At 46.5% G+C, this 27,496-nt stretch overlaps 2 long non-coding RNA genes across 2 annotated transcripts in view; one reads left to right on the forward strand and one right to left on the reverse strand.

Annotated features, from left to right (window-relative positions):
* Positions 1-1,528: 1,528 nt before the first annotated feature.
* Positions 1,529-9,877, reverse strand: LOC135899664 (uncharacterized). The gene is made up of 5 exons (XR_010563681.2): positions 9,601-9,877; positions 9,271-9,530; positions 2,537-2,675; positions 2,390-2,483; positions 1,529-1,656 (listed from the first exon to the last, which is right to left on the reverse strand). It is a non-coding gene; the product is annotated as an uncharacterized lncRNA (long non-coding RNA).
* An 834-nt stretch (positions 9,878-10,711) lies between these two features.
* Positions 10,712-27,496, forward strand: part of LOC139048046 (uncharacterized) — a 59,755-nt gene continuing 42,970 nt past the window's right edge. Inside the window, exon 1 of the long non-coding RNA XR_011507452.1 lies at positions 10,712-10,900. This is a non-coding gene — a long non-coding RNA (uncharacterized lncRNA). The remainder of the gene's footprint in view (positions 10,901-27,496) is intronic.

Here is a 27,496-nt window from a genome sequence, read left to right on the forward strand (position 1 = left end):
CTGTAACTCTTAGTGATGCAAAACAACAAATATCATAGCACAAACATTTCTCACCTATACACTCGTAGAAATACTTGGCCCTTTCACTGTACAGCACATATTGTTTCAACGCTAGAGAAGCGAAGCGAGAGCTTTGCAAACTTGCTTTATCTTACAAGTGGTTAGCAGCGTCTTAGAAGCTACATGTGTGAGGTGACTGCTTGCCACGAGTGTACTCTAATCAGACACTCCTGAGCCAATGTGACAAGTGTGGAAGCTGTTGCCATGTGCTTCCAGTTCCCACTCCACTGCAAGCCACCTGTGATATACAAGGGCAAGTGAAAAATAAAGGCACTAGGGTTTGATAGCACTGCTAGCATCCAGCGCTGAATTACTGTCGTCTACAACGCTTCTATGGAACGTCTCACTCATGTTCTTGCATTAGTCGTTAGAGTGTAACACACTGCTAAACATGGCAGCTCCATTTTGGGAAAGTATGTGCAAGGCGGGTCCCAAAAGAATTGTCAGCGCAGCATAAGGCACAAAGGTTGGACATCTCTCGTAAACATTTGGCTTGTTATCGTTGCCATGGAGATGAATTTTTACAGCGAATTGTTACTGTAGACAAAACTTGGGTGCATCATCACAAACCGGAAAGTAAGGCTGCGAGCATAGTTTGGAAACACTCATCACCAGAAGTTAAGAAATTTAAACGTCAGCCATCAGCTGGTAAGATTATGCTAACACTATTCTGGGACATGGAACATGTGGTAGCCGTTCATGTCAGCCCGAGAGGCGAAAGTGTGAACAGTGAGAACTATTGTGATGTGTTGTGAACTAAACAAACCTGCAGTCAGATTAAAACGTCGTGGAAAACTGCAAAAAGGTGTCATCCTGCAGCAAGATAACGCTCGGCCACATTCTGCCAAATGGACAGCCGAAACAATCAAGGAGTTTGGATTTAAATTGCTGGAACACCTACCATACAGTCCACACCTGGCTCCAAGCGATTGTCATATATTTGGACCATTGAAGGAAGCGCTCAGGGGAAGAAAATGTGCAACCCAGGTAGAAGTCATTGACGCGGTGCAAAATTGGTTACAAGTGCAACCCAAAATTTTTTTTTTCCGACGGAATAAAAAAGCTTGTGAACTTTGCGCTAACTGCGTTGAAGTGCAAGGAGGTTATGTAGAAAAATGTATGTTTCAGTTTTTTATCATTAGAATAAATGTGCCTTTTCTCAAAAGTCCCTTTACTTTTTGACTTCCCCTCATAATTATATGCAGCAAAGAACCTTAAACAAGGTGCTTAATACAGAAATTAAAATAAAAATGTTCGAGCCTAGGGATTGCCTCTGACAAAAAGTGCTCGTCCCGTTCAACAACAATTGTGACAGTTTGCTTGGAGCTGTAAAAAAAAAAAGAAACAGTGTCGTGTTTGTTACATACATTGTAATTTGCATTTGTGTGTAATACTGATGGCGCTTGCTCACTGCCAAGTGTCCATCTTTGTACACAATGTACTTGATGAAGCTTGATTCCTTGGTGTGGTCGATAAGTACATCGTCTTTCCTGGAGTACGGGCACTTAATTTCCAGCAGAGTTGTTCGGTCTTCATACTTGAAAAGTCAGGGCTGGCACACAGCCATGGTTGCTTCAGATGCACAATGAGACCAACCTGCAGTCATATTGGTTGAGAGTTTGCAGTTGCACAGATTATGCCACATTCCAAGTCGTTTATGTATCACTGATATGAAGGTGTTTCAGTCTGCACTTCTCGTACAAAATTTTGACAATTTATTATACGTTGCACAAAGGCAGTATGCTGTTTCATCTTTAAATGAAGAAAGGTCGGAAAACCTTGCAACTTCAGACTGCAGGCCTACTTTTCACATTATATAGATATATAGCATCACTGCATTTGGTAGTTCTGCAAGAAAGTGCCCCATATACTCATGTTTACAGTGTAAGTGCTGGAAGGCAACACATAATTAAGTTTATTGCCAGATATGATGGTAGCAGGCACATTAGTTTGGCAGTGGTTACTTGCTTTTAAGGTTAGCGTCTTTTATTTGATTACTTTTTTGCTGCAATACAGGGTGTTCAAAATTATGTAAGCTTTATGAAATTTTTAGAATTCGCCTGTGGTAGGTAGCATAATTCTTATCATTGAGCTGGGTTATTCGATGAGGCGGACATTCGTAGCACGAAATATCCAAACAGCCTTTAGAATCGTGAGTTAAGCTTTCATGCAGTTGCTGACTTTCAAGCAGAAGAAAAGCTCCTTTGTGATATAGCACTTCTGAGTGCTACAGCATTAATATGTACCCAACTGAAAATCTGCTGTGGTCGTTGCAACTTCCATGCAAATTTTTCCACCATTTCAGACCTTCATGCAGCTCACCACATACCTGCAAAACAGGCCCTCCTATTTTCTGCTCAAACTGTTCCCTGGCTACAGCTTCCGTCTTTCGCCTTAAGGAAATAAAAAAAAAATAATATTTTCTGCAGTGGTGTAAAATCAGCTCATTATAATTTGCATGCTGCCTTCAGGTTACCGTGCATAACGGCCTTCCCAAAGAAGGGCTTCCTGCGTTTAATCTGTTCGCCAAGAGAGTACGCGTCCAATGGTGGCCTTCTGGCGACAACTGCATGGGCGATTGAACTTGACAGCCGGATCGCGCTTCATTGTGCCACCTGCGGAAACAGTAGCCATGAAATGCCGTATTTACTCGCGTAACGAACACATCCCCAAATTGGACGCGAGAAGTCTGATTTTTTTTCCCCTCGCGTAATGAACGCACTCCCAACTTTGCTACTGTGCAGTCCCACGATCGAACAGCCATGCCATAGTTTTTCGGAGAGACTAGGATATTATTTTTATATTTTTTTTATTTAACCATACTGCAGGCCAATTCTTTGGCCCTAGCAGGAGGGGCATTTTCGGAATGACAAACAGTGAATAACAGCAATAAATTCCAAAACAGCAAATGGGGCAAAAGCAACAGCGCTAACACAATGAAGCAGTTTTCAACAAAACAAAAAACAGACAGAACAGAACTAAACCAGCAGCAAATACCTACATTTATACAATTGCAAACATCTATTGCTCACAAAAGAAACGTTCTAGTTCTGCCGAAAAGTCTTCGGTCTTGGTAACACTTGGCGGCAACTCATTCCACTCTTTAACTGTTCTAGGGAAAAAACTGTATTTGTAGAAATTAGCTTTCGCAAAAATAGGTCTCAGTGAATGTTCTGCGGTGTGCCTTGTTTTCCTAGTAGCAGCAGGTTGAACATAACTTGATTCAGATAGGGCGATTTTTCCGGTCATAAAATTGTGAAGTAAAAAAAGTCTGTTTATTTTTGTACGTATCTCCAAAGTTTTAATGTTATCACGTTTCATCAGAGACGATGGTGAATCCGTCCTTCTATATTTTCCGAATATAAACCGTACAGCCTTTCTTTGAATACCCTCAAGTTTAATTATATCCTTCTTAACATGTGGGTCCCACAGCGCAGACGCGTACTCTCACTTCGACCTAACACACGCGTTATAAGCTAGAAGCCGAACACTTACAGGAGCATTTCTAAGTTTCCTCTTAAGAAAACATAGCTTTTGAAAAGCTGACGCACAGATGTCTGAAATGTGCACACCCCATGAAAGATTACTGGTAAGAGTTACCCCCAAGTATTTATATTTATCAACCTGCTTTATAATACTGCCGTTAATGTGGTAAGTGAAGGTACTCGGACATTTTTTCCTTGTTACACGTAGAAGAACAGTTTTTTCCCTATTCAGTTCCATGCCCCAGTTCTCACACCAGTCGTGAATTGCCAGAACAGCTGCTTGTAACGAGGCGTGGTCATTTGTATTCGAAATTGTTTTAAAAACCACACAATCATCAGCAAATAATCTGAGACATCCTTTGGGATTACCTTCGTTAAATCATCTATATAGATTAAGAACAACAATGGCCCTAACACACTCCCCTGTGGAACCCCCGAGGTAACTGGCAGCACACTGGAAGAAAAATCCTGCACTTCTACAAACTGTTGCCTATAATCAAGGTACGCGGAAATCCACCTAACAACAAAGAGTGGAAGTCCAATGCTCTCCAACTTAAACAATAATTTATTATGCGGTACCTTGTCAAATGCCTTGCCAAAGTCCATAAACAATAGATCTACTTGGCCAGTCATGTCAAGAACACTAAACAAATTATGCAATGTCGATACCAGCTGTGTAACTGTTGACATACCCTTTCTGAACCCGTGCTGATGAACCGATAAAACTTTATTTTCGGAGAGGAAGCCTTGTATGTGCTTAGCAATCACATGCTCTAACATCTTACAGCATTGACTGGTCATTGAGACAGGGCGGTAGTTAGAAGGCAGAAGACGGCTACCCTTTTTGTGTATGGGAACGACTCGGGCCAGACGCCAATCATCAGGTATTTCGCCCATTTCTAGTGAAAAGTTAAAGAGCTCTGTTAGGTACCAAGAAATTTGTTCGGCATATCGCCTCAAAAATAGGTTCGGGACACCGTCCGGCCCAGCAGCTTTACGCGTATCAACATTTAAAATCAATGCCAAAACCCCTTCACGCGTTACCCGAATGCCCTGCGGGAGGTCCGATGCAATGGTTCGTGGCTCATATTCTTCATACTCAGAAAATACACCTTGAAAGTACTCGTTAAAGGTCTCCGCTATGCTGGAAGGATCTGTCTGAATGACACCATCGACATTCAATTTGGACACTTCGACTTTTGTGTTCCCTAAGTAGCGCCAGAACTTAGAAGGATCGTTTTTAATGAACTCCGCAAGGCTGTTGTTGAAAAAAATATTCCTAGCTTGCCTAACTTTCCATAACAAATCATCTTTAAGGTGTCTGAACTGCTCGGATTCTGTTTTACCTTTCTTCCTCCATCGTTCTAATTTTCTTTTACTCTGAATTATTTTTCTGGTGATCCATGGATTTAATCTACGCTGATGGAGCGCTTTTAGTGGCACAAAGTTTTCGATACAGTGGTGAATAACATTACGAATGCGCTTCCATGCTGCCTCTATATTACTTATAGGACCGCATAGATGAGTATCCAAATAGTCTATTATGGCCACATCATCCGCCCGAGCAAAATCCTTGATAACTTTTATCACAGAAGCATTTTTTTTTGCCTATCAGTGTCTTTAACCCATGAGTAGAAAATTAATTTGTGATCTGAAATACCCTCCTCAACTAGCAGAGTGCCTCCGCCGAAAATGTCACTGATAAATAAAAGATCTTGGACTGCATTTCCCCTTGTGTTTACTTTCACGACTTGCTCGAGGTTAAGGAAAAGCATAATGTCCAATATGGCGTCTCCAGGGGTGGAGCAACCATAATGAAGCTCTTGCCAATTAACCCATTAGAGACCAGCGTGACCATATGGTCACGTTAGTCTGCACAGTAGATTTCAATTATTAAGATTAACAAAATGGCACCAAAATCGGCTTTGACATGCCAGTTGACAGATTAGAGTCCCCTTTATGGATACCAAGTGTCAGCAGCTGTCAGTCGTTTTGTGGGAGCCCATCGCAAAGGCGGGAATAAGTGTTGCTCTGCGAGTGGCGTCGCGATGCATCGCTCTAAGGGTGAAGTGTTTTTTTTTTCACTACTTGCTTAAGGAATAGTCGGATATCGTTACCTCCATATTCCTCTTTGAATATGTGACCTTCGATGAGCATTTGGGAAAGAAATATGTTTGATTTATCCATGAACGAGTACGTTATCTTGTGCGTTGCCATATGGTCACGCTGGGCCTTTAGGATACCGAACTTTTTTTTTTTTAACTGCATTCTCATCTCTTTCACGGCTGCTGGCGCGTTCCCGCTGTGGTTATTTGTTATTTTATTGTCTGAATAGGTACATGTTGGAAGAAATAGTGAAGATACTCGAAGAGGAAGATGACGATGTGTCAGTGATTTATATCGAGCTGCCAGAGGCTAGCACCTATTCGGATGAACACTCGGCCGATGAAGACTCAGACAGGCTCATTGACAATCTAAGCGGGCGGCAGCTATGAGCCGGCGCTGAAGCTGTTTTCTCTGACGGCCGCCGCATTGGTGGATGCAAGTCTGACCACAGCGACTCCGGTGGGCAAAGTGACGGAACATCAGAGGTTTCTTCTTCTGCCGTAGATGCGGCCATTCCTACGAAAATATCCACTGCTTCTAAGCGGACGAAGGGTGATCTCCAGAAGTGCCTTGGCATATTTCCCGACCCAAACTTTGCTGCTTACAGGGACTTTTCAGCTGTTGATTTGTTCGAAATCTTTTTTGACGAAGCCGTCATGGAGCTGCTTGTCGAACAAACAAGAAACGTTATTCTGAATATGCCTGATCCAAAGGTTACCAAAGAAGAATTAAGATAAGTTTTCTTGGAGTACTTGTTTTTTCCGGCTATAACCGCTTGCCATAGAAAAAGTGCTATCGGGACAGCGTCACGGATATGTGCAACACGATGGCCTAGAGTGCTATGCGAAGAAATCGCTTCATAGAGATAATGTGATTCCCGCACGGAGCGAAATGCAAGCCTAAGACTTAGTGACAAGTTGGCAATGTTGTGCCCATTGATGGCACTATTGAAAACAAGGTTTAGGGAGCACTTTCAACCTGTGCGTCACCTGAGCTATGACGAAAGTATGGTTGAGTATTATGGTCGTCATGACTGGAAACAGCTCATACGCGGAAAGCCTATCCGCTTCGGGCATAAAGTATGGCGGCTAAATGCCAAGAACGGATACCTTGTAAACTTCAAAGGGTATCAAGGCAAGCAGGGGATCTCGGAACATCTCAAAAATATGAAAAGGACTTCGGAAAAGCAGCGGCGCCACTCCTTCAAATGGTGGATGAACTCGCAGCAGAGACGCACAACCTTCCTTTCTTTTTCTATTTTGATAATTTATTCACAAGCATACAGCTACTCAGGCATCTCAAGGCACAGGGCTACGAAGGCACGGGCACAGTGAAGCAGAACCGTGTACCCAAAGAATGCCCTATCGCTCGACCAGAACTCGTCAAGCGCCAACCTCGTGAGCACGAAGAGCCCTTCCTGAGCGACAATGGGATAGTTGTTGTCCGCTGGATGGACAATTCTGTAGTAACGATCCTAAGCACCATTCATGGCGTAGAGCCAATGTCATCTGCAGACAGGTGTGGTTGTGGGTGTGGTTGTCGAGAAAAAAAAATTATTTGTTATATAGGGAATCAAGGAGAAGAAGAAGCGAATCAAGGAGGCCCGCCCAAACACTGTTGCTCAGTATAAGATTTATGGGAGGTACGAGCCAGATGGATGCAAATGTATGTGCCTACAGGTTTGCAATCCGTGGCAAAAAGTGGTGGTGGCCGATTTTCACTTCACTTTGTGATGTATCTATCAGCAACACTTGGACGCTAATTCGTAGCACAGGGTTCAACGTCACGCAGGTGGAATTCCGCAGGCAAATTGCACAATGCTACCTGATGCGATGGGACAATAAGCCTAGAGGACCTTGTCATCGCAGAATCCCAAAGACTGGTGATGTCCTGACTGGTACAGGGTATGACCAAGTGGCCCACTTTGTTGCACCAATACCTAATGGCAAGAGGTGGAGGTGTGCATGAGATAAATGCAACAACATGGTGCACCCAAAATGCACAAAGTATGACGTCGGCATGTGTATTCCATGATTTAAACCATATCACACTAAATAAGTGCTCTACTATTCGCTATGTATGTTTTTTGTGACCTTTCATGGCTTGAAATAAATGTTTTTTACTTCGTGTATTTTGCTGTAGCGTAAGGGCCCAGCGTGACCATATGGTCACGGGTTATATTTCAAAAACTAATTAGGCAAGAGTAACAATTTTTTGCATGTGAATTATTAGTATAAAGTTAAGTAAATATACTAGATTTATTTCAAGATACCAAGAAAAAAAAGAAACCGGTCCCTAATGGGTTAATGAAGGGCAAATTAAAATCACCGGTTATTATGATACTTTTTCCCTGAAATTGTAGCGCGTGATCGTACAGTTGGGTCAAATACAAGTCATCAGTATCGGGAGGGCGATAAACAGCGACAAGAATAAACGCAATATCAAAGAACTCGACTCTCAAAAACAGGCTTTCGTGGTTAACAATCTGGTCAAGTACTTGTACGTTGACCCCTTTTCGAGCAATGACAGCTACGCCGCCACCACGTGAGCCTCTATCCCGTCTGTACAGCTGATAGGCCGGCGAAACAACTTCATCGTCTCGAATAAACTGATTCAGCCAAGTTTCTGTTATGACGCAGACATGTGGATCGTACAGCAGCAACAAATCTTCAAGTTGATCTAACTTATTCACAACACTTCGAGAATTCAGAGAAAGCACGCGTAGCTGGCAAAGCTGTAGTCGCTAGCTAGGCGCAACCACTGGAAGGTTTCGGCAAACACTTCTGGGTTTTGGTACAGCTTTGCGTGAATGGGAGCCATCGTCCCATGTGTAAGGGCAGTCGTCAACCCAAAGCCTATCATGTACTAGAGACACCTTCTTTCCGGCTTCCTTATCAGTCTTGGCACTGGCCCAAAGTAGCTTACGCCTTCCGAGTGTGTCTGAGCAGTAGTCATTTTGAATAGAAATTTGCGTTCCTTTTAGTTTTTTTTTTACGTTGTTCCAGACCGCTTGCTTTTCCCTGTAATCTTGGAAATAAAGAATAATCGGACGATTGCGCTTTGGCCGGCCAAGCCTGTGAATACGGGCGACCGACAACCAAGTGACGCCCATTTTATCTTGAAATAGTTCTTTTATAATGGTAGTCCGCAGGGTTGCTTCCGATTCTGCAAGTGTATCAGGAACGCCGAATACAATCAGGTTTGACCGGCGGCTTCTATCCTCTAAGTCAACTAATTCTTCCCGCTGCACGTGAAACATCTTTTCTATTTCCGCTAAGCCAATACCTTCGTTCAGCGAAGTCTTGTTTTTTTAATTCTTTTACTTCGTCTTCTAGTCTTGTCAAACGGGAACCAAAGCTATATATCAATTTTTCCGTAGTCTCCAGGCGGTCTTTCAAGTGGGATATGTCAGCTTTAATCGACTTCTGACCTTACACAAGCATTGCTAACAATTCCTCTACCGTATAGGTCCAGGATTTTCCTCTACATCGCCACATATTCACTGTTTGCAAACACAAAAACAGTCGTACGCAATGCATACGCAAGTGTGTACGCAAGTGTGTGGACACGGCACGACAACCAGGAATCTGTTATCGCTTCTCAAGGAACTGCAACTAACCTGTAAGACGACAACGAAACGCATGGTGAGTGACCTGCGCCCAGCGCTTTCGCCGTGCCCACTGAAGTTCATCAGGAACGGTGTAGTCTTTATAGGGTAACTTGCTGGTGACGTCACAAGGCCACGGGTTGAAGTAAGGGGCGGGGCATCCTCGATGACTCCGCAGATTTCATTGCCCAGAGCGTCGGCGTCTTTAGCTGCACACACGGGTACCGGCGAACCAGAGGCAGGGAGCAGGGCGCTATCGACAGCAACAATGCCTGTAAGACGACAACGAAACGCATGGTGAGTGACCTGCGCCGAGCGGTTTCGCCGTGCCCAAGTGCTTACAGCAAGCGCACTTAATCTCGATGCCCGTCCACGGCAAAGCCAAGATCACTGGCGGTAAGCATATGCGGTAGGCTGCGCATATCACGGTCGCTGGGGGCCTGACGGAAGCAGCGACCGCGATAACACTCAGCCTGCCTGCTCTTGCCGCATGCTTGCCGCCAGTGCCGGCGCAAAGGCACCGCGCTGGCCCGAGAAAGAAAAACGGCAACTGGCTCGCCGCAGGTAACACTCTACTCCGACGTTAGAGCGCGCGCGCGATGCACGGCATGTGCTTGCTGCGGTAAAGCTAGGGAAACGACGGAGCATATTTTATTAGAATGTGAAGACATCTATCCAGCGGTCGATTTAGGCACCACTGGCCTCCTTGAAGCCCTTGGGTTCAGCGGGAGCAGTGGAAAAGCAAACAGGTCCGCAATAGACATCAGTAAGAGGCGATTGGAGGATTGGTGGAAGAAAAGTAGGGAAACGACAAAGGACGGAGACGTACAAAAGCACAGTTCGCAATAGGGTATCAGAAAATTTGGACGTGGTAGTTCATAGTGTGTTTTTTTTTTCTCATGGGTTAACCTAGGTAGGATATTAGGCAGCATAGTAGCAAGAGCTTGGTGGCGCAAGCCACCGCCCCGTTCCAAAGGGGACGCTCATAACATCCATCCATCCATCCAGGTCGCGGTGCTTGGGAGAGGAGGAGGCGTGGCCGGCAAACGGTCGGCGTAGTCTTGCTCGTTTTATTGCTGCTCGCACTTTCGGCCCACCGGGGGTTGTGGCGCCTCCTTACACAGCTGCGCGTCACGTGACCATGTGACGTCACGCCAGACCGAGAGACGGGGCCCCAGCTCGCGGCATCGATGGTGAAGGCGAAGCCTTGCGCGCCGCTGCTGTGGCGCTACCGAGAGAGGGCGCTAGCTGGTGTGACGTCACGTTAGGAGGATAAATGGGGCACGACCTACTTTCACGACCTACTTATACAGTAGGTCGTGAAATGGGGCTACAGCTCGGCTCTTAGTGTTGCCAGGTTTGGCTATATATAGCCAAATTGGGCTACAGAAAAATATTTTTCTATTTTTTGCACCCTCCACACCTAATATAAATATTTATTAGGTGTGGAGGGTGCTTCACAGTACACTGTACTAACATGGCTATGCTGAGAAACGGAGAGCAATATGGTTGGGCGATCGTGGGGCCGACATGAAAAAAGGGAAGCACGGGTAGATGACACGCTCCAATGTGCCCATGGCGAAGGCGTCTGGTAGAAGTATCGCGCTGGGCGCAGTTTTCGACCTAGTCCGCGTTTCTCACGGTAAGCTTTTTACTGCCATTTTCCTTTGCGTGCGAAATGCACTTTAACGCGACAGGCGTTAAGGGCCCCGTGTCGCGGAAAATCTGGCGTTGACGTCGTTGTCCGTGTGAGAAAAATTATCGCGAACAACGTAGGCCCTTCGGCTGGCGCATATGCATTACTGAAATAATTGTTTTTCTCAAAGTAAAACGCCTCAGAAAATTCGTAAAGTACGACTTATGCTATGTTCACACTATGGTCGTAACGCGCGTAACAGCTCTTTTGGCGTATCGAACGTAACGGCTGTAAAAAACGTTACGGCAGTTAAGCCGGCACCTTTGTTCACATTTACTGCTGCTTAAATTACGGCTTTTACAACAGGCCAATCAAATTTGGAGCTGCAGAATTGACGTCACCAGCGGTCCAATATGGCTCCTGCCAACATGCGAGCGCTGGCCGAGATCGAAGAAATTCACGCTCAAAACAAACTTATAGTCATGTATTCAATCGCCCAAAGACGACGAAGGCGACGCAGAAGGGTTTGGGTGCGGCAAGTATTTCTCGACCACGGTGTTCTCGACGGGGCCGTGGACGGTGATTTTCACAACCTTTTCGCCAAGCTCCGAGTTGGTGACGCTGCGATGTTTCATAACTTCATGCGCATGTCGCCCCAGCAGTTCCGCTTCCTTGAAAACCTAATGAGACCACTCATCGAACTTCGGAGCACGCATCTGCGGCCATCGATTTCCTCGGCGGATAAACCAGATGAACTGAAAACAGTCTCGCAAGGCGCACTGCATAAATTTTCACGAACACAGCCAATCGTGCGCACGGAATGGCGGAATGGCACTTCCCGCGCCCGGAGCTGTCTGCAGACGGGAGGACGGAAGTGTCGTCACCGGTTGTTGAAAGCCGAAAGCTTATCGGTCATTGGCTGTGTCGCAACGGTCGTAACATAACAGTCGTAAATGTTGCCGACCCTTTAACACTCTCACCCACGATTTTTGCGAGAATTGCGCACGTTGGTACCTTTACGTTCGCAGTCTGAACTAGACGCATACGCTTGTTGCGCTTCCGCTTACGTATGTTACGAAAAATCGGCGCCTTACGAACGTAGTCTGAACATAGCATTACACTCAACCTACATACATGATAGCGTCGAATTGTAATTTGAATATACGTGAAAACATCTTTGCTACGCGGAACCCCGAACACAAATCCCTTTTCCAGCTTCCGTTTGAAGTTTTAGTAGGGGGCCGATGGTTTGGGCTAGTTGATATTCCATGAGACTGAGTGATGCAGCGTGAAGCAGGACAGGGGACACTGAAAAAAAAAAAAAAACGAGGACAAGCGGTTACTGCCAAGTAGGAGCGGCGCGCCCCGCTCGATTCCATGCGACACCATACAGATGGCAGTCGCCTCCGCGGCAGCACTTGCCGTGCGAGTGGAATGAAAAAAAAAAAGAACCAGAAAGCTCGCCGTCGTGCATATTGTTCGCCTCCAGCGTTTGCAGGCAAACATTATGGTTGCATACGCTGCAGTTGCCGGGAAGCGTGAGAAGCACTCAGGGATCTTTGAATGCTATCACGTTACACTCTTAAATGTGAATATTAAAGAGCTGAGAACCAATTGTCATGGTACCTATTTTTTATTTCAATAGAAAGTTTACCGGTTAGAGTGCGTAATCAAGAAGTAGTAACGCGGAAAACGCAATGAAAAATTTTTTATCAGAATTTTTTTATCTGCAGTGAGGATGTAGTCTTTCACTGGCAGCCTGCTAAAAGCGTTGATAGGTGAGCGCGATAGTGATTATACGCCGGCATTAGTGGGAGGCAGACGAGAAGTGCGGCCGTAATTGTGACAAAGTATTCTGTCCAGCAATTCGAAATTCACGCGCTTCATGTTTTCCGAAGTGCTAAGTACTTTTGCGGTAATAGCTACGTGTTTTCATTTTTTCCTGCCGAACTGCTTTGGTATTTGAACAGTCAAAGCGAAACCAATCGGATTGAAAACGAAACGAGGATTTTACACGTGATACGCAGTTCAGCGTGTTGCCGCAGCCATGCGTGCGCTTTTGATTTCCGAAACAGAATAAAGCGAAAGTGTCTAATATCATAGCAACTGCAATTTTAAGCAATAGTTATGTTGTACTTAATAACAGCCGACTTACAGTAATCGACTACATCCGAAGTACAAAGATTTCATTGCCAGGCCTCGCCACTTACTGGCCTTTGAGATCTCCTTTGTGAATTTAAAATTATAATCCCTACTTCAATCTCGAACAGCATGCCTGTTTCTATCACCATAAATCATGATCAGTTCATTTCAATCAACGTCTCACAACACTTTCTGGCCAGTTGTCCTCCAAGCGTCCTCGAAGTTTTTTGTTGGAGCTTCCATTGGACATTCAATTCGACAGGTTCTCCCTCAGCAGCGATTCGCTGGAACTCGAGTTTCCGGGGCCAACAAAAAAGTGTTCTGTGGGCAAGCATTATGTAACTGTTGTAGAAGTCAAGGGCCGACCTTACACAGCATCACGGACTTTTTTTTTTTTTACGACGGGTTGTACAAAAAGGGGTTACCGTAGTCGAATGTGAAAATGTACATACAGATAAAACTGAAAATAGCAATGGCCATATTTGGCTACATATTTGTTTTGCTAATTTTGTGTTTGGCTACATTTGGGCTTCAGTTTCCCTAGCTTTATGCTACGCCGCGTTGTCCGACCTGGCAACACTGTCGGCTCCTCGCAGTGGTCGGCGCGCTGCCTTGCGCCATGTCGGATGATGTATAGCCATAAGTTTAACAAAGGCCAACCATGTCCACATCATCAGCCGAACCAAGGCGCAGCCAAGGGTATTGCTTTCGCACTCTTCCAGGCTTAACCAAGCTAAGCCTTCAGCCAATTCTTTTTCTACCTGTCTTTGGTTTCGCAGTGTGCCATGGGCCCAAAGTCGGGTTATTCGCCTGCTGTAGGACAGGGAGCTTATCTGCTCACAAAACGGAAAGACTGATCAGATACCAATAAACTTTGACATGCCGATGAGCAGGACGGTAGAGCAAAGAGACGCACACATCGTGCGTGTCAAAACAGTTGCCGAAAAGCAGCGCTTCAACGTGATGCTTGCGATAACGGCAGACGGCCGGAAGCGGCTGCAAGGTCGAACTGTTGCGGAACCACAAAGTGTATGAAGCGCCCAGCGACTTCGACGACGGTGGGGTGGTGAATTTCGATGCGTGGTTATAAGTGCAATAAAATGCTGTTACGGTAATTTGCAAGTAGCTTACGTCTATTTTTACTAGCGGCGAAGCTGTCTAATGCATTTTTCATATAATTGCCGTCTTGGTTTTTTTTATTTGTGCTGTTTCGAAAAAGTTCCCGTGAAATTTACCCCGCATAATAAACGCACCCCCCAACTTAATTTGTTTTGATTCTTTTGGGAATAAGCAAGTGCGTTAATTACGCAAGCATATACGGTAATTTTCTATATTCTGCCTATCTTGTGTATTGTAATTATATATAAAAATCCTACAATGCAGTAAACTCATGAACATTGAGTTGATATCGCAGCTTATTTACCTTTTGCAGCCAGCCTGCAGGTCTGTACCTGCAGCAATCTCCTCGGAATCCTCCCGTGAGCACAGCACTTAATTAGAAAAAAAAAACTTTCTTTCTTTTATAGTCCCTTGCGCGGTTAGTTGGCATCGTGAGATGGTCAGCACTGTAGGTGTCTGAGAGGTTGCTGCCATTACACTGTACACAGGCATGTCTGCCTCCCATGATATCATTTTTTGTGGACGTTACAGGTGAGAATTTCGCAAAACTGTTTCTTTACTGATTGAAAGCCGCCTGATCTCATTTTTTTGTGAGGAACTCATTGAAGCTAATTTCTTAATATCATTGTGAGGACAGGCTATTTCAGAAGAATGTTCATGAACGTATGATGGGGGAACCTGGTCGGGACATGTGCCGCCGATGAATATCTTCTTCGGACCTGCAACATGAGTAGTTGCAATGTACTGTAAAGTTCATGTCAACAGACAGTATATGATAACTACGTATGTGCAGGCATAAACTTCACGTATAAAAGAAGCCCGAGGCCGAATGGTAAAACTGACGACCGCAGAGCTCTTCGATAGATTCTTTGGCAACTATATTTGGCCTTTGTGAAGGGCGTCCCCAGGTTTGTGGACGCTGTGTACATGATGCAGGCTGTAATTAATTCTCCCAGAGCACCACTGCAGCAGCATGCTTGCATTTGCCCAGGCCAGCCTTGCATGTGCATTTACTTGAAATTATGGCACGCTGAGGCGAAAGCTGAAATGTATATATGCAGTGAACAGCCGCATGTGCATGCGTAGAATGAGAATTCATGCTTTCTACAACACAAATTGCCTAGTACGTCCCTACATAGGCAGCTGTGCCACACCAAGGAGCAAAGCAGCGAAAAGTGTACCGTGTGCAAGCACCAAAAAATTGTAATGCACAACACAGCAAGCAGCAAAAAGTGAGAGATGTATAGCATAAATAATTCATAGATCATGTCAAGGGAATGCGCAACGCAGCAAGCAATGAAAAGAGAGATGCATAGCATAATTTACAGACCATGTATAGGGAATGCACAACAGAGCAAGTAGCAAAAATGAGAAATGCAGTAAATAATTTGCTGGTCATGGTCAAACATCTCACTTCAGATAACCACTAATAAATGGCAGACCGACATAGCAGCAAGCATGGCTGGTGATTCACGATTCGAGACCCTGCCACAGCGACAATTAACAATTCGACCGATGCGAAGTGGTGAAGTGACCAGGTGTGTGCAAATGACCACAAATGGCCGGGCTGATTCGGTGACAATTCACTGCCCCACTACAAGCAGCAGAGGTTAGAGAAGTAAATGTGCTCATAGTTGACCTCAAGCCAGCATGTTGAGGCAGCGCAGCAAGGTAGCATTGATTACAGCAGATCGATGTTCGAGCGCTGTCATTAAAAGCTACATAAAACGAGCAGCGCACGAGCTCGCGCTGCAGCGCGATTCGCAGGTACGTGGGAGCTCATATGCAAATTGCATCAGTTATTACCAGTTACTAAAAGGGACAGATTGCCGCTACTACAACGCAGGCATAACTACTTGTTTAGCGGCATGCCGTCAACAAAGATTGCAGGAGGCCCGCCGTTTCGCGGCATATGTCGAAAGACCGCTGCCGTCGCGGCGCGTACGATTGTGCGCTCGAGCAGTTCGTACATCGTGGCATGTTGAAAGACCGCTGCCGTCGCGGCGCGTACCGTCGTGTGCTCGAGCAGTTCCGTACACATGATGTCTGCTTATCGCTGCTGTGGATTCATTTATAGCAAGCATTTCCTCGCGCTTGTGCGCCTGAATCTAGCAGCGTGCAAACCTTACCTGAAGTTCCACTTCGTACGCGACACGCTTCACTTGCGATTGACACCGCGCTAGAACTTCGCGCTTAATTCTTGAACGTCGTACACGTATAGACCTCAGACTCTGCCCAGGCGGCGCTGCGGAAAAACCCGTCACCAGCGCCTCCATCGCAACCTTGGCGCGAACTGAGTAGTGCAAGAAGAGCCTTGTTCTTTATACTATGAAGAGCCGTCCGCGAGCAAAGGTTCATAGGCCACAATGGACCCTCCTCTTTCGGTTGTGTTGAGGCATGGTTTCCTCATAATCAAGGACCTAGAAAGCTTCTCTGCCCATCCACGCTTCGGAAAGGGAGGAAGCTCAGCAGGGCGAAAAGCGTGTACAATATAAAGTAAGTCTCGGGTGTTATTTCTGCGGGCTGCAACTTCACGTACAGAGAGCATCAGGATTTTTAATAGGCATATCAGCATAAAAATCTAAGCATTTCAAATTGGACAGCAAACAGAAAACGTTTTCCAAGGCAGCGAACAGCGCGTGAACATAACGAATGTAAGCTTCCTGCAGTGCCTGCGTGCCGCATCTTTCTGCCTCGCAAAAGCTACAGCATCGCTCAGTACCTTTGAAATTTTCGCAGACGCTTCAAGCGACACGCGCACAAATGAATGTAAATAAACGCAACTTTTTTTTTACATACGTGCGTTACTTCGCAGTTACTCATCCAGTGCTCCTACAGAAACTTTATTATTCACATTTGAGAAACGCAGTCGAGCAGGCTCAGCACATTGCGGAACGTGTTTGTTGTATCGGTGCAGGACATAAAATACTGAAACTAGAAATGAGCTCGCGATACAACGATGCTCTAGAACATGATTTTGAATTCATAAACGAAACAAATGTTTGGTTAAACTGACCTGTCAAATACCTCCGTTCAATTTGTTGAGTCAAGCGGAGGCGGACGTCTGTTGACAGGCAGAAATATCGATGGCACATACGCAGGGTGGTTCGCAACGTTGTTTTTTTCTGTTGCCAACGAAGTGGCGGCTGCAGATTCTTGAGTTTCGCTTGATGGCCACGGTCCTACGTCAGGGCTACACACGTACCACGATTACAGCAGAACAACATTCTCGCACATTCTCATGCGAGCCGCTGTGTTGTGGGGAATGCAAGTAAATCGATTACCCAACACGTTGAACGGCCCGTATCCAGCACTCTCGCGTTTCCCTTCATACGATCGCGTTGGAAATCGGTAAAACTGAACGTTTTTATTCAGTCCTTCACGTTCATGGCAACAGTAGCGTCGATTGCGGCGTTTCTTCGTTGCGCGCGGAGCTATCGAGGTTGCCGCCGTTTCCGCGATCAGTCTGACGAGAGAGCCTGGGTCTGGGTGTTAAATGCGCAAAACACTGCAATATGGACCAAAATCTAGTTAAATCGTTGTTTCGCAGTTGCTAGCTGCATAGGCAACTTAGCAAGGGAGTCGGGCTTGGCACTACTCAATTACTGTCTCTTTGCACCGGCAGGTGGCGCTAGGCGTCTTGCAAAACTCCAGAGTCTGACGTCCATTCGGCACTGCATGATATCTTGTCTTTACGCAGCGTGCCACCCCTGAAAAAATCTTCGGCGCCCGATATTCGCTGCAGGCCGTTATACAACACAACCGAAAGTGGCGGGTGCATAGTGTAAACGTGCTTTCCGAAGCAGACGACCGAGCTTGGTACGACCCATTTTAGGACAGAAGACGCATTTAGCACCTTTTTCGCAGCGCCTCCTGGGCAATGCAAGGGCCCGCTCTGGATTTTGGCGCGTTTTTGGCACGGTTTCCGAGTAGCGTGTACAAGACAATGATGGAGTGGAACTAACTGCGCTCTCCCGCTGAGGCGCCGCGTGTCGAAAACATTTGTGAGGGCGCTGCGAACGAACTGAATTGGGGTGTAGACGCGATTCGCGGCATATGCAACGTACTTTCACTGCATGCGCTGACACCGATTGCACGAGCACGCTCCTATAATGGCGGTTTATTTCAAATGCAAATTTATATTGACACCATACTGCTACGTATACATATTTGAGGCGTGGGTTGCATAATGAGAATGACGACTTCAGTTTTGCTGTTGTCAAGTGCGTCGTCTGCTAGCGAGCGCGCGTTCGTTGCGTGGACGCTGGCGGATGCCCAGTTTTTCTCGCAGAATGTCTGTGCAGCAAATTTTTTTTATTCCCTTACTTGCTTTGGTGCGCCTGCGTCTCTTGTCGCAGGTACCAATTGTAGTTTTAGCCAGGTGAACTGCTATGTTTACCATTGTTTCTTTTTTAAAGTAAAACCTAACTTTTGCCACAGAGGCCGCCTATCTGCAACATGAACCTACGTAAGAAAATTTTATTGATACCGTGTCATTTTACGCGGGCTTCTTGTAGGTAGAATATTAATCAGTGACAGTGATCAAAGATAACAATATTATAGTGAAATAAGCCAGGTTTATTGACTGCGCAGCGCAAAGAGATGCGGATGACCACTGCATTTCCAGGTAAATCTAAGGGCACGCAGGGATATATATTCCCGACATATATGTAAGAGAAAAATTATCGAATATTCTAAATGCACTGATTGAAAAAGTGAGAACTCCCGACCGGAATAAGCGTGTTTCTTTTAAACTTTGCATCAGCGCCAGGTGAACCAATAGACTTTCTGAGAAAACGAATCAAGGCAATTATTGGACGTCACTATGAACAAACAGCGTTAGGCGAAATATATTGCCTATGTACTCAATCTGAATCGGGGAGACCGGGAAGTTTTTACCAGTGTAATCTCCGTGGCTCGTCTGGCGATCTCCTTCAACGTGCCAGCAGGCGAAATGAAGTAGAAACATACACTCTAACATAATGGTATTTGCTATTCAGCTCACATTCTTCACAATTCACTATTAAAAATTACCGAATAGACGTTTACATTGGAATATAATGCATAACAGCAGTTTTGAAGTCTCGAAGGCAAGGAGCCAATGCAACGAGGACTCTTATTATGAATGATTGTGCTGCTGGAGAGTCGTGGCTGTTGCGAAGAGGTGCACCCGTTCCTGACAGAACGCACAGGTGCCAATCGATTCTGCTGAACAAGTTCCTTTCATTCAGTATAAGAACCCTGTTTTGAGGCAGCCTGTAAACCTGCTAACTTGACTAAGGCAAATAAAACATTTTTTTCGACAGTCTCTCCATGTCTGCAACCCATTAAAACAGAGTGCCCAATGTGGCACCACACTTATCTTCAACGAACACAGCAGAATACAAATATCCGTACTTGAATGTGAGGCATGCCGTTCCTTTGATTGCTTCATTATTGGCCTTATGATAGTGCACCGGATAACTGAAAGCAACCGTTTATAATACAGAAGCTGCTTAGTTGAGTGGGCGTACAGTTGTGAACGGCATTGCATATAGGTATGAAATATAAGATTAGCGTAACATGGGTTTTCTAGAAAATCGGACTCCAGAATAATTTCTTTCGTCTACACCCCTAGAAAAAAGCCGAAGGACGCAGCTACCTTCTTTGTGTGTGTGTGTGTGTGTGTGTGTGTGTATGCGTGCGTGCGTGCGCGCGCGCACGCACGCATTTTTTAAAAATTAAACAGATTCTGGCGTTTTACGTCCTGCGATATGATTATGAGGACCTCTGTTCAGTTCTCACCACCTGGGGTTCTTTAACATGCACCTAAACAGAAGTATACGAGTGTTTTTCCATCTCTTTTCCATCGAATTCCGCGACCCGGTTTGAGCCAGTGAGCTCGAGTTCAGAAGCGCAACGCCACATCCACTAGGTAGAATGCGGAGTAATTGCGTATGGGTTGTTTTATTGCGGTCGGACCTCGGACTCTGAAAACAGCTTTAGGTAGCCAATATATGTGCTAATCTTTTGCCCTTAAGCCGTGTGAAATTTCTTGCCGAGTCCACACTTAACAACTATATACAAACAAAAAAAGCTGTGCGGCAGCCTAATTAGCCGCTGCATAGTGGATGTGGCACAAGGACTTCTTCTTGGCCAAGTTGGTGCTTAGATTTCCTAGGTATACCTTGTGGCGCAAAATACATTTCTTGAAGAGGGACAGAACAAAGGGAGACAGTGAAGCGCCAAATTGGCGCTTCACTGTCTGTGCGGGTAATCACCGAGTGGCATTAAAAAATAAAAAAAAACCTTCGTGCCTTTTCACTCTGTAAAGAAGGATGACCAGCAAAATGGCAAGCTGCACCCCCGTCGCGAATCGGCTCGGCATTGCACTTTCTTCGGGATCGACCTATGATGCCTGCTTCACCTCCGCCGCGGGTTGGCCCGGCATTGCATTATATTTGGCATCAGCCCACGATATGAAAAATTGTTGGTCTATGTCCACAGAGACGAGATCCGCCATAACGTAGGCATAAACAGCTTCGCTTTAAAAAGCATGCTGAGCTTCAGTCGCTAGATTTGCGTCGTGAGGTCGCCTCATGCACATTGCGTAAGTTCTACCATTCTGCGCTCCAATATTCCTACAAGAGCGCGGCCATTGTCATCGCATGTAAGCCAAAAGGCAACCTCGCCTTCAAAACGTATATAGTCAGCGTCAAAAGCTCAAGAAAGGCGGAATCTGCAAAAAAAAAAAAGAAATGGAGGAGCCATTTCTCTCTGTCTAGGTGGATGACCAGTGAAGCTGTAGCACATCACAAGGGTTAGGCAAGGGTACATGTATTTATTTTCAACATTTGGTAATGGTAGTGACGATAGCTTTGCGGTTATTGTGATAAAAATTGATTGCTTCGGTTACAACCTCACACAGAATATTGGCCAAAATCTATACAAGACCGTTGTTGGTCATATTTGAGTGACATAATTGGATTGGCGCGGGACTTCAAGCGAAACATTTATAGCACTCTTCTAGAACCATTTTTTGTCTGGTTCACAAATGTTCACATTGAAGTTAACGATTATCACAGGGACAGTGTGACCCCGCACATGCCACGGTGCGTGGTCGTGAACTTCTCCATATCACACTTGGATTTGCCTGGAGATATATACACAGTGGCTATCATAATTCAAACTTTCGTTTGTGCGGCCTAGACATCCCCACAGTCGGTTACATTGTTCTCTTGCAAGTGAAGGGCGTGCGAGCGCCTTTGATTCCGTAGTGCTGCTCGTGCAAGTCTCTCTACCCCATCTCTCTCTTTCTCTCCCTTCTTTCTATTCCCCTTCTTCCCTCCCCCAGCGAAGGGTAGCCAACCGGACTCTCGACTGGTTAACATCCCTGCTCTTTATATATATATATATATATATATATATATATATATATATATATATATATATATATATATATATATATATATATATATATATTGCTACGGCATGAGCCGGGCGAGGAGAAGAAGAAGAAGACGTTAGCGTGTGCATGCGTGTGCAGCGTCGGGATGCCATCTTTACTCCACCATCAATCTCGGTCCTTAAATAAAGCCTGTTTAACTTTAACCGTAACAGTTTTGTTGTGGAGGTGCTGGGTACTTCGACCAAGACGACGGAGCTGCTGCAGCAAGTACCACGCCGGAGCCGACACCTCGCTCGACTGCCCCCAACACCACTTCAGATCCCGATGTCCCACAGCGGTGACCAACAACCTTCTCTGGCAGCTCCAGTGCGAACAACCGGCGCCTGGATGCATCAGATGGAGCCCCGCCCTTTCTCAGGAAAATTCGGCGAGGACGTGGAGGAATGGCTCACCCACTACAAGCGTGTGAGCAAGTACAACGGCTGGAACGCCACGGCTCAGCTCGACAATGTGGTTCTGTTCCTCACAGACACTGCGCTCGTGTGGTTCGAGAACCATGAAGATATCTGCACAACGTGGGACAGCTTCGTTACTCACCTTACCGAGTGCTTCGGCGATTCCACCACGAAAAGGAAGCGGGCGGAGCAGACATTGCTTCAGCGTGCTCAAGTCCCAGGTGAGACCTGTACTACGTACATTGAGGCAATCCTGAAGCTTTGCAGAACGGTCAATCCTCGAATGTCCGAAGAGGACAAGGTTGGACACTTTCTCAAAGGCATAGCCGAGGATGTGTACAATTATTTAATCGGAAAGGTGAGTCTCACCTCGGTCACCGACCTCATCAAGCATTGCCGCACATTTGAGGCCTTGAAGCTGCGCCGTATCACGCCTAAGTTCGGCAGGTTGACAAATGTCACAACGGTGGCAAGCGTTGAAGACAATGACAACTACAGTTTTCAATGTGACCTTGCGGCAACTATAAGGCAAATTGTCCGCGAAGAACTTGAAAGACACACCAAAGGGGCGGATGTCGAACTGCTTGGCTGGGCTACCAACCAACCTCAAGAACATGCATCTGCTGTGTCCGCATTGTCTGCCATGCCAGGCGTTGCAGAGTGTCGAGTCGATCAACTGCGACAGCACCGACGTACCTTTCCCGACGACGCAATGCACGATCAACGAACTCGTCGAGCTACCACCACGAATTGGAATTCGGAAGATCGCGTTTATTATTCTCAGCGTCCCAGGGTTGACCCCGAGGTTTACAACGTCGGTCGCGCATCGCCTGTGTGTTACAGCTGTGGCGCCTCAGGACACATTGCTCGTTTTTGTCGCCGGCGCCGACAGACAACAAGATATGGCCCACCACCAACTTGGCCTAATTTTCAACGTGACAGTTATGACGACCGTTGGCCGACAGACCCTGATAGTGCAAATGCCACAGGCGCGCCACCCCGGAATACCTTCCATCAATATAGTAGAACGAGTGGCTCGCCAGCTTCAGACCACAGCCTGACGCCCCCAACCAGTCGCCAACGCCGTTCACCGTCACCACGGCGACGTGCTGCATCACCACAGCCATCGGGAAACTAGCCGGCGCGGCCGATGGAGGTAAGGTCGCCGGACAGTCTGCGTCTCTGCGAAATACTCCTCTGCCTATTATGATGGTGAAGAACAAAGTGCGTGTGTTAATTGATAGTATACCTGCAACAGCATTAGTGGATACTGGTGCTACCGTTTCCGTCATGAGTGTGACTTTCAAGGAGAGGCTGGGTCGGAAAGTTATGTTCCCGTGGAATGATGGTGTGACGTTTCGTGGTGTCAGTGGAGACTGCCTAGTTCCCCTTGGTATTTGTGTTGCAAGTGTTTTGTTCGGAGGAGAAGATCTTAAAACAGAATTTCTCGTACTACCGCGATGCACTCATGATGTGATTCTCGGGATTGACTTTCTTCAGGATTGTGGTGCATCCGTTAACTGTGGCACAGGCGAAATTACTTTGAATAGCGCGCTTCTCGCCATCCTTGCCGACACATCCTTACCAGTGAAAAACTATTGTGTTGTTTCGAACGATTTCGATACCGCCTTGGTCGCTCTCCGGTATCCCTGTCAATTTCGCTGCTGCCGACCTTTCATCGTTTGACGCGCAAGTCCAGCCACTTACGTCGAGCTGCGCAAAGAAAGATGTACTTGTACCACGCTCTGTCGTGAGTGTAGTGGATGGCACCTCAAATTTGTGGGCTTTCAATTGTTCTTGTGTCCCTGCCGTCCTCCCGCGTGATATGAAGCTTGCTGAATTTGACGAGATTACTTAGAGCTCCATTACAGTTCTAAGCGAGGAGGAGCAGTCTCATACTAGCGATCCCCAACGAAACATTTCTGAAGAGCAGATCCTACGAATGATCAACAAGGCACTGCCCTCACATGAGCGCCGCGCTCTCGCACAAGTATTGTGGGCACATCTTTCTGTGTTCGATTTCACACAAGGTGACAAGCAGGCTTCCCTCCCGCGTTCTCGTGCTCGTCACAGAATTGACACCGGATCTGCGCACCCCATTCGGCAAAAGCCTTACCGCGTTTCTTCAACCGAGAGGACAGTTATTGCTGAACAGGTGAAAGACATGCTGCGGAATAATGTCGTTCAAGAGTCTTCTAGTCCGTGGGCAGCACCAGTAATCTTAGTAAAGAAGAAGGATGGATCGTGGAGGTTTTGCGTTGATTACAGGAAACTGAATGCGGTCACCAAAAAGGATGTGTATCCGCTTCCTAGAATTGATGATATCACCGATTGTCTACATTCCGCTGCCTACTTTTCATCACTGGATTTGCGATCAGGGTATTGGCAGATACCCATGCACCCAGACGATAAGGAGAAAACGGCCTTCGTCACACCAGACGGTCTTTTTTAATTTAGCGTTATGCCGTTCGGTCTTTGTAACGCGCCAGCAACATTCGCACGATTCATGGATACTATCCTCCGAGGACTTAAATGGGAAATTTGTTTGTGCTACCTCGATGATGTGGTGATTTTTGGCAGCACATTGAGTGAACATAACAGCCGTCTCAATCTTGTTCTGGATTGTGTCAAACAAGCCGGCTTGATCCTAAATTCCAAGAAATGTCGTTTCGGAGAAACCGAGACGTTAGTACTTGGGCATCGGGTCGACAAAAACGGTGTGAGGCCAGATCCACGGAAGATTGAGGCAGTCAGCTCCTTCGAAGCACCGAAGTCAGTGCGGGAGTTGAGGAGTTTCTTGGGCCTGTGCTCGTACTTTCGTCGCTTCGTTCCAAGATTCGCCGACGTGGTGTACCCCCTAACATTTTTTCTCCAAAAAGCCGTCCCTTTCAATTGGACATCGGCTTGCGACGACGCGTTCCGTCAGCTAAAATTTCTGCTAACGTCAGGGCCCATATTGCGTCACTTCGATGCATCCGCACCTACGGAAGTGCACGCTGATGCCAGTGGCATCGGCATCGGTGCCGTACTTGTGCAACGTCATCAAGGAGCTGAACACGTTGTGGCTTATGCTAGTCGCTCTTTGACTAAGGCGGAACGCAATTACACTGTGAAGCAAGAATGCTTGGCAGCTGTTTTCGCTGTCCACAAATTTCGACCCTATATCTATGGACGCCCGTTCACTATCATTACTGACCACCACGCGTTGTGCTGGTTGGTGAATCTCCGTGACCCGAGTGGACGACTGGCACGTTGGGCTCTTCGACTGCAGGAGTACGACTTCGTTATTTCCTACAAGTCCGGGCGTCGCCACGCAGATGCGAACTGTCTCTCCCGCTTTCCTCTGACGACGACGGAGTGTGACGAAGACAATTTTGATGACTGTTTTGCTCCCATTTCTTCTACATTCCCAGACTCGATGACTTTCAAAGCAGAGCAGGAAAATGATATTAGTTTGGAACCTCTATTTGTAGCCGCATCGCGTCCTGGAGCCACCGGTCGATTTTGTGTCCGTGACGGCCTGCTTTACAAGACCAATTATGCGGTTAAAGGAGCACGCTTCCTTCTGGTGGTGCCGCAAAGTCTGCGAACGGACATACTGAGAGCCATGCACAACGATGTAACCTCTGGCCATCTAGGATTCGTAAGAACTTTGAACCGGACACAGGAGCGTTTTTACTGGCCCAAAATGCGGGACACAGTCAAGCACTACGTCGCCAGTTGCGAACAATGTCAACGCTACAAGCGCCCTATGACCGCTCCGCCAGGCCTTCTCCAACCTCTGCCGCCACCTTGTCTGCCATTTGAACAAGTGGGTATCGATCTTCTGGGCCCATTTCCCCGATCATCTAATGACAACCGATGGGTGATCGTATGTGTCGACCATCTGACCCGTTACGCGGAAACGGTGGCCGTACCATCTTCAACAGCTGCGTCCGTTGCGACGTTTTTGCTTTGATTCATTATTCTTCGACATGGTCCCCCCCCCCCCCCCCGTGTCACCATTAGCGATCGCGGTCGTCAGTTCGTCGCGGACGCCGTAGAAGAACTGCTTCGTCTCTGCAGTTCGCAGTTCCGTCATTCAACGCCTTATCACCCTCAGACAAATGGGCTCGTGGAACGTACGAACAGAATAACTAACATGCTGGCCATGTACGTATCTTCCGAGCACAAGGACTGGGATGACGTACTCCCCTTCATCACCTATGCTTATAATAATGCAAAGCATGAGACGACCGATTACAGTCCTTTTTATCTCCTTTACGCACGTTCACCGCTAAGCTGCGTTGACACTATACTACCGTTTGACTTTCACAGCGAGTACTCTGTTGCCAAGACGCTTTGTCTTGCCGAAGAAGCCAGGCGTATCGCTCGTCTTCGCATTGTGGCATCGCAAGACCGATCGAAAGAGCGCTATGACAGCCGACACCAGTCTGTCTCGTACGCCAAAGGAGACTTTGTGTGGTTGTGGACTCCGCAACGTAAACGTGGCTTATGCGAAAAGTTTTTACCCCAGTACACGGGCCCATTCGTCATTGTAGATCGCTTGAGTGACTTGACGTACGTGGTGGCACGCTTGACGTCGGCTGGTCGTCGGTCTAGCCGGACCCAGTTAGTACATGTTGCCCGTCTTAAGCGGTTTCACCCTACGCTTTCCGAGTGATTTGGACTTGCCCAGCGGGCTTCGTCTGGCAACCGGGGATTGCTACGGCATGAGCCGGGCGAGGAGAAGAAGAAGAAGACGTTAGCGTGTGCATGCGTGTGCAGCCTCGGGACGCCATCTTTACTTCACCATCAATCTCGGTCCTTAAATAAAGCCTGTTTAACTTTAACCGTAACAATATATATAATACACGCCGTTTTCGCAAAAACAAAAATGCACGGAACACTAGCCATAAACAGCTTTGATGTAAAAGTGTTTGTATCTCTGCACCCTAGGCACGCAACGTGGTATTCAGGTTTACAGCATGCACTGGTCAAAAGTTTAACAAAATTTTTGCATCATTTTACTGGCTGCGGACCTAGCTGCGTTGAAAACGAACTTATTCGCTGAACCTCGCCCTCGTAAAGTTTTCACGGGCATTGTGGCATTGAGCACCTCTATTTTCTTTATTATGCATGTGATTTATTAAACGAGTGGCCTTCCACCCAACGTTATGCAGTGCTTACACTTGGCTAGTTTTCAGGACAGCCATAGCAAACATGATGTATCTTTTAACAATTCAGCTCTCATCATTATTAATTACTCATCAGTTACATCATTATTAGCACGAATATGGTATAATAAATATGCAAACGAATGAAGAATAATCAAATTGTTCATGAAATTTTTCTCAAAGTCAAGAGTATTTCAAAACTTGGCCTGCTCGTCTCGTGTACCTCCCTAAGTTTTCTGGGAAACTGAAACGGCGAAATTTCGGGGCACCCGCCGTGGTTGCTCTGTGGCTATGGTGTTGGGCTGCTGAGCACGAGGTCGCGTGATCGAATCCCGGCCACGGC

Source organism: Dermacentor albipictus, chromosome 7 (assembly GCF_038994185.2).
Source record: "Dermacentor albipictus isolate Rhodes 1998 colony chromosome 7, USDA_Dalb.pri_finalv2, whole genome shotgun sequence".
Lineage (NCBI taxonomy): Eukaryota > Metazoa > Arthropoda > Arachnida > Ixodida > Ixodidae > Dermacentor > Dermacentor albipictus.